Genomic DNA, 7,248 nt, shown 5'->3' on the forward strand with positions numbered 1-7,248 from the left:
CCGTACCCTTGAGTACATCCATGAAGTTCTCGTAGTACTACTAAATCGCATTATTCCAAGTGGAGAAATTCCCATAAACTTGCAAACCTCTACACGAAAATCGGTGCGCGTGATAAAGTTGAAAATTATCGTCCGATATCAAATGTGCCTTCTATAACACAAATTCTAGGAAAAAAAAAAAAAAACACTTGTTCGCCGTTTTCTGCGCCGTGACTGGCAGCACTCCGGCGAAGCGAAACGGGGTCGATTCGAGCACGATATCGGCGTCTTTCGACGTGCTCGCCGGCGACCGTCGCACGAGTACGTCGCACGAGCGCGTCTGCCGGGGCGCCGTTTGCGAAGCCGACGCAAAAGTGGGAACCGCCGCTCGGATGATCGCCGCTTTCGGCAGAGTGAGTGTTGGCACTCCGGGGAAGCGAAACAGCGTGAATGCGCCCACGAAATCGGCGTATTTTGAAGTGCCCGCCGGCGACCGTCGCACGAGTACGGTAAACCGCGTCAGCCGGGGCGTAGTTCGGGACGCCGACGAAAAAGTGGGAAGCGCAACTCGGATCTTCGCCGTTTTTGCAGGAGTGAGTGGCGGCCCTCCTGCGAGACCAAGAAGCATCGATTCGTGCACGAATTCGGCGCCTTTCGACGTGATCGCCGGCGACCGTCGCTCGAGTAGGGCAAACCGCGTCTGCCGGGGCGGGCTTCGGGACGCCGATGCGAAAGTGGGAAACGCTGCTCGGATGTTCGCCGTTTTTGGCCGAGTGAGTGCTGGCACTCGGGCGAAGCCAAACGGGGCCGATTACGGCACGATATCGGCGTCTTTCGACGTGCCCGGCGGCGACCGTCGCACGAGTACGGTAAACCGCGTCAGCCCGGGCGGAGTTCGGGACGCCGATGCGAAAGTGGAGAACGCCGCTCGGATCTTCGCCGTTTTTGGAGGAGTGAGTGGCGGCACTCCGGAGAAGCCAAGGAGCGCCAATTAGCGCACGATATCGGCGTCTTTCGACGCGCTCGCCGGCGACCGTCGAACGAGTAGGGCAAACCGCGTCTGCCGGGGCGGGGTTTACGACGCCGACGCAAAAGTGGGAACCGCCGCTCGGATGTTGGCCGTTTTTGGCAGAGTGAGTGCTGGCACACCGGCGACGCGAAAGAGCGCGAAAGCGCCCACGAAAGTGGCGTATTTGGACGTGCTTGACGGCGACCGCTGCAGGAGTACGAAAAACCACGTCAGCCGGGGCGAGCGACCCACGGCGGTCTGGGTGCTTATCGCTGCTATTATAGGGGCACCCCGGCAGACGCAGAAAAAAAAAATTTTTTTTCGACCTTCTTTTTTGCTGGTCGAGCTCGGGTAACCCAGGTCGCAATGGGAGCCGCGCACGAAAGCGGCGTCGCGAGACGCGTTCGCGGTCGCTAGTCGCACGAGCTCGGCAACCGCGTCAGCCGGCGCGGAGTTCGGGATGCCGACGGCTAAGTGGGTACCGCTGCTCGGATGTTCGCCGTTTTTGGCCGAGTGAGTGCTGGCACTCCGGCGAAGCGAAACGGGGCCGATTCGGGCACGATATCGGCGTATTTCGACGTGCTCGCCGGCGACCGTCGCACGAGTACGGCAAAGCGCGTCTGCCGGGGCGAGGTTTGCGATGCCGACGAAAAAGTGGGAAGCGCCGCTCGGATCTTCGCCGTTTTTGCAGGAGTGAGTGGCGGCCCTCCTGCGAGACCAAGAAGCATCGACTCGCGCACGATATCGGTGTCTTTCGACGTGCCCGCCGGCCACCGCCGCACGAGTACGGCAAACCGCGTATGCCGGGGCGGGGTTGGCGACGCCGACGCAAAAGTGGGAACCGCCACTAGGATGTTCGCCGTTTTTGGCAGAGTGAGTGCTGGCACACCGGCGACGCGAAAGAGCGCGAAAGCGCCCACGAAAGTGGCGTATTTGGACGTGCTTGACGGCGACCGCTGCAGGAGTACGAAAAACCACGTCAGCCGGGGCGAGCGACCCACGGCGGTCTGGGTGCTTATCGCTGCTATTATAGGGGCACCCCGGCAGACGCAGAAAAAAAAAATTTTTTTTCGACCTTCTTTTTTGCTGGTCGAGCTCGGGTAACCCAGGTCGCAATGGGAGCCGCGCACGAAAGCGGCGTCGCGAGACGCGTTCGCGGTCGCTAGTCGCACGAGCTCGGCAACCGCGTCAGCCGGCGCGGAGTTCGGGATGCCGACGGCTAAGTGGGTACCGCTGCTCGGATGTTCGCCGTTTTTGGCCGAGTGAGTGCTGGCACTCCGGCGAAGCGAAACGGGGCCGATTCGGGCACGATATCGGCGTATTTCGACGTGCTCGCCGGCGACCGTCGCACGAGTACGGCAAAGCGCGTCTGCCGGGGCGAGGTTTGCGATGCCGACGAAAAAGTGGGAAGCGCCGCTCGGATCTTCGCCGTTTTTGCAGGAGTGAGTGGCGGCCCTCCTGCGAGACCAAGAAGCATCGACTCGCGCACGATATCGGTGTCTTTCGACGTGCCCGCCGGCCACCGCCGCACGAGTACGGCAAACCGCGTATGCCGGGGCGGGGTTGGCGACGCCGACGCAAAAGTGGGAACCGCCACTAGGATGTTCGCCGTTTTTGGCAGAGTGAGTGCTGGCACTCCGGCGAAGCGAAAGAGCGCGAATGCGCCCACGAAAGTGGCGTGTTTGGACGTGCTTGACGACGACCACCGCAGGAAAACGAAAAACCACGTCAGCCGGGGCGAGCGACCCATGGCGGTCTGGGTGCTTATCGCTGCTATTATAGGGGCACCCCGGCAGACGCAAAAAAAAAAAAAATTTTTTTTCGACATTCTTTCTTGCTCGTCGACCTCGGGTGACCCAGGTCGCAGTGGGAGCCGCGCACGAAAGCGGCGTCGCGAGACGGCTTCGCGGTCGCTAGTCGCACGAGCTCGGCAACCGCGTCTGCCGGGGCGGAGTTCGGGACGCCGACGGCTAAGTGGGAACCGCCGCTCGGATGTTCGCCGTTTGTGGCCGAGTGAGTGCTGGCACTCCGGCGAAGCCAAACGGGGCCGATTCCGGCACGATATCGGCGTCTTTCTACGTGCTCGCCGGCGACCGTCGCACGAGTACGGCAAAGTGCGTCTGCCGGGGCGGGGTTTGCGACGCGTACGCAATAGTGAGAACCGTCGCTCGGATGTTCGTCGTCTTTCGCCGAGCCAGTGCTGGCACTCCGGCGAAGCCGAACGGAGCCGATTCGGGCACGATATCGGCGTCTTTCCACGTGCTCGCCGGCGACCGTCGCACGAGTACGGTAAACCGCGTCAGCCGGGGCGGAGTTCGGGACGCCGATGCGAAAGTGGGAAGCGCCGCTCGGATCTTCGCCGTTTTTGGAGGAGTCAGTGGCGGCACTCCGGTGAAGCCAAGGTGCGCCAATTCGCGCACGATATCGGCGTCTTTCGACGTGCCCGCCGGCCACCGTCGCACGAGTACGGCAAACCTCGTCTGCCGGGGCGGGGTTTGCGACGCCGACGCAAAAGTGGGAACCGCCGCTCGGATGTTCGCCGTTTTTGGCAGAGTGAGTGCTGGCACTCCGGCGAAGCGAAAGAGCGTGAATGCGCCCACGAAAGTAGCGTATTTGGACGTGCTTGACGGCGACCGCCGCAGGAGTACGAAAAACCACGTCAGCCGGGGCGAGCGACCCACGGCGGTCTGGGTGCTTATCGCTGCTATTATAGGGGCACCCCGGCAGACGCAGAAAGAAAAAAAAAAAAAAAAATGGGGACATGGCGTGCGTCACCGTGCGGCTTCGCAGCGTTGCCGAAGTCGCCGAGCCCTTCGACTGAGCCGAACGGCGGACAGGGAACGTTGGTCGGCCGTTCTAACCTGTCGGTGCCACGCCGAGACGTCGTTAAGGAAAACCGCGTCGTGGGCCTCTACGACGCCGTCGAGTCGTTGTACGTTTGGTGTCCAGCGTGTCGGCGGCGAGTAGCGGACACGTCGTTCACGACTTCGGTCTTTCGCAGTCGACGCGAACTTGCGGAGAGTCGTGGTGCCTCACGTTTTCGGCAGAAACCGCGGCGGAATTTTCCCGTGCGTGCGCGCACGACCTCGGTGCTGTGCCGTCAGCGTAGTGTTGCACAAACTCGTGGCCTACCCAAGGTGCGGTACGTTTGCGGCCGTATCCTCGGTGGGAATTTCGTGAGTAGGGTCGCAAATTCTACGACCTCGGCGGGTTTGAGAGCGACGTAGACTTGTGGCACGCTCAACGTGCCACACGTTTCGGGGCACACCCGCGGTGAAATTTTCTCGAGTACGCTCGTATTAGTGCCCAAGGAGGTCTGGGTACTTATCGCTGCTATTATGTGGGGGTTCTCGTGAGCGGCGTACGCGAAAGCGACCGGGTGTCTGATATGCGGCGGGCTTCGGCCTCGTCAAGCGTGTCCTCGGGTCTGCTCCAGGGGAATCCACGGCAGTCGTCTGCAGCCTCATCCGCTTGATGCGTTAGGGGCTGGTTGTCGGACGGTGCCGTTTTACCACGATATCGAGGTGTGTTCCGTGTCGTCCTCGGGCGATTCAGATGCGAAAGCGCCGAAGACGCGGGCGTGACCCGTCGTCTGGCGGCTTTGCAGTCTCGGCTCCGTTGCTAGTTCCGGCCGGTCCACCGACAGTGCAGCGGGCTTGGGCAACCCGCACGGCGCGACCGAGTCGATGCAACGAAAAAGAGCGAGCATGAACGTGCTTCTTGCCGCACGGCTCCCACTCGTCTTTCGGGAAGGTTGTGCCGTAGCGAGCTCGAACGCCGTCATCTCGGAGTGCAAAATAAGCGTGTTGGGGCGCCTGAAGGTGGCCTCCGCCGCACACAGACTGCGTCCGGCCCGCCGAAGGCGAGGACGGACGCGCAGTCGAACGATTACCTGGTTGATCCTGCCAGTAATCATATGCTTGTCTCAAAGATTAAGCCATGCATGTCTAAGTACATGCCGAAATAAGGCGAAACCGCGAATGGCTCATTAAATCAGTTATGGTTCCTTAGATCGTTTCTTCCTACTTGGATAACTGTGGCAATTCTAGAGCTAATACATGCAGTGAGCCTGGAGCCCTTTGGGTAACGGGTGCTTTTATTAGACCAAGATCGATCGGGTTTCGGCCCGTATTGTGTGGTGACTCTGGATAACTTTGTGCTGATCGCATGGCCACGAGCCGCGACGTTTCTTTCAAGTGTCTGCCTTATCAACTTTCGATGGTAGGTTACTTGCTTACCATGGTTGTTACGGGTAACGGAGAATCAGGGTTCGATTCCGGAGAGGGAGCCTGAGAAACGGCTACCACATCCAAGGAAGGCAGCAGGCGCGCAAATTACCCACTCCCGGCACGGGGAGGTAGTGACGAAAAATAACAATACGGGACTCTTTTGAGGCCCCGTAATTGAAATGAGTACACTCTAAATCCTTTAACGAGGATCAATTGGAGGGCAAGTCTGGTGCCAGCAGCCGCGGTAATTCCAGCTCCAATAGCGTATACTAAAGCTGCTGCGGTTAAAAAGCTCGTAGTTGGATCTCAGTTCCAGACGAGTAGTGCATCTACCCGATGCGACGGCTCGGACTGAACATCATGCCGGTTCTTTCTTGGTGCACTTCATTGTGTGCCTCGAGATGGCCGGTGCTTTTACTTTGAAAAAATTAGAGTGCTCAACGCAGGCGAGTCGCCTGAATAAACTTGCATGGAATAATAGAACAAGACCTCGTTTCTGTTCTGTTGGTTTTTGGAATACGAGGTAATGATTAAGAGGGACGGACGGGGGCATTCGTATTGCGGCGCTAGAGGTGAAATTCTTGGACCGTCGCAAGACGAACTACTGCGAAAGCATTTGCCAAGAATGTTTTCATTGATCAAGAACGAAAGTCAGAGGTTCGAAGGCGATCAGATACCGCCCTAGTTCTGACCATAAACGATGCCAACCAGCGATCCGCCTGAGTTACTCAAATGACTCGGCGGGCAGCTTCCGGGAAACCAAAGTATTTGGGTTCCGGGGGAAGTATGGTTGCAAAGCTGAAACTTAAAGGAATTGACGGAAGGGCACCACCAGGAGTGGAGCCTGCGGCTTAATTTGACTCAACACGGGAAAACTTACCCGGCCCGGACACTGGGAGGATTGACAGATTGAGAGCTCTTTCTTGATTCGGTGGATGGTGGTGCATGGCCGTTCTTAGTTGGTGGAGCGATTTGTCTGGTTAATTCCGATAACGAACGAGACTCTAGCCTATTAAATAGGTGCGGGGTTCCCAGCACCTTACAACCTTCTTAGAGGGACAAGCGGCTCCTAGCCGCACGAAACAGAGCAATAACAGGTCTGTGATGCCCTTAGATGTCCGGGGCCGCACGCGCGCTACACTGAAGGAAGCAGCGTGTCTTTATCCCTGTCTGAAAAGACTGGGTAACCCGTGGAACTTCTTTCGTGATTGGGATAGGGGCTTGCAATTGTTCCCCTTGAACGAGGAATTCCCAGTAAGCGCGAGTCATAAGCTCGCGTTGATTACGTCCCTGCCCTTTGTACACACCGCCCGTCGCTACTACCGATTGAATGATTTAGTGAGGTCTTCGGACCGATGTCCGGCGCGGCCTTTCGGTTGCGCCGGTCTGTTGGAAAGATGACCAAACTTGATCATTTAGAGGAAGTAAAAGTCGTAACAAGGTTTCCGTAGGTGAACCTGCGGAAGGATCATTAACGGATTGTGAAGGGTGAGCGCCTCAGCTGCGTCTGCGCCCGACACTTTCTGCCGCTGACCCCGTTTGGACGCGGAGTCGGCTTTTCCCCACGGGGCTGCCTGAATGTGGAGCGGCACCCCGTGACAAATTGTTGCGCCCAGCGGACGCCAACACCGCGACCTTGGACGGTCGGCCAGGTGGCGGACGCGGGTACAAACGGCGCAACGCACTCATAGGTCGGCTTTCGACCCGCCACTGCACCGTGGCTCGAAGCGCTCGAAATGCGCGACCCGACCGCTGCGGGACCGCCTAGTACTGTAAACAGGAGCGGCGGAGCGCGAACGGCGAGTCGTGGTTACGTCGGTAGAAGGCGAGGCTGCGCGTTCCCGAAACGCCAGCCGAGTGCCCTCCCGACCGTTCGAGCGTGCAAGAACGAGACCCGACAATCGCGCGGCGACTGCCAAGTACGAGAGGAACGGCACAAGCGTCGGCGGTCGGTCAAGGAACTGGCGATGTGACGGGTCCGCTGTGCACCAGTGCATACCGTCCCGCCGTCCGCGGCAAGCGCCTCCGCGT

The 7,248-nt window shown here is 59.1% G+C and overlaps 1 non-coding gene across 1 annotated transcript; it reads left to right on the top strand.

The window, feature by feature from the left end:
• Positions 1-4,877: 4,877 nt before the first annotated feature.
• LOC142794142 (small subunit ribosomal RNA) lies at positions 4,878-6,691 on the top strand. The gene has a single exon (XR_012892102.1). It is a non-coding gene; the product is annotated as a small subunit ribosomal RNA (ribosomal RNA).
• The last annotated feature ends 557 nt before the right edge of the window (positions 6,692-7,248 follow it).

Source organism: Rhipicephalus microplus, unplaced genomic scaffold (assembly GCF_043290135.1).
Source record: "Rhipicephalus microplus isolate Deutch F79 unplaced genomic scaffold, USDA_Rmic scaffold_378, whole genome shotgun sequence".
Taxonomy (NCBI): Eukaryota; Metazoa; Arthropoda; class Arachnida; order Ixodida; family Ixodidae; genus Rhipicephalus; species Rhipicephalus microplus.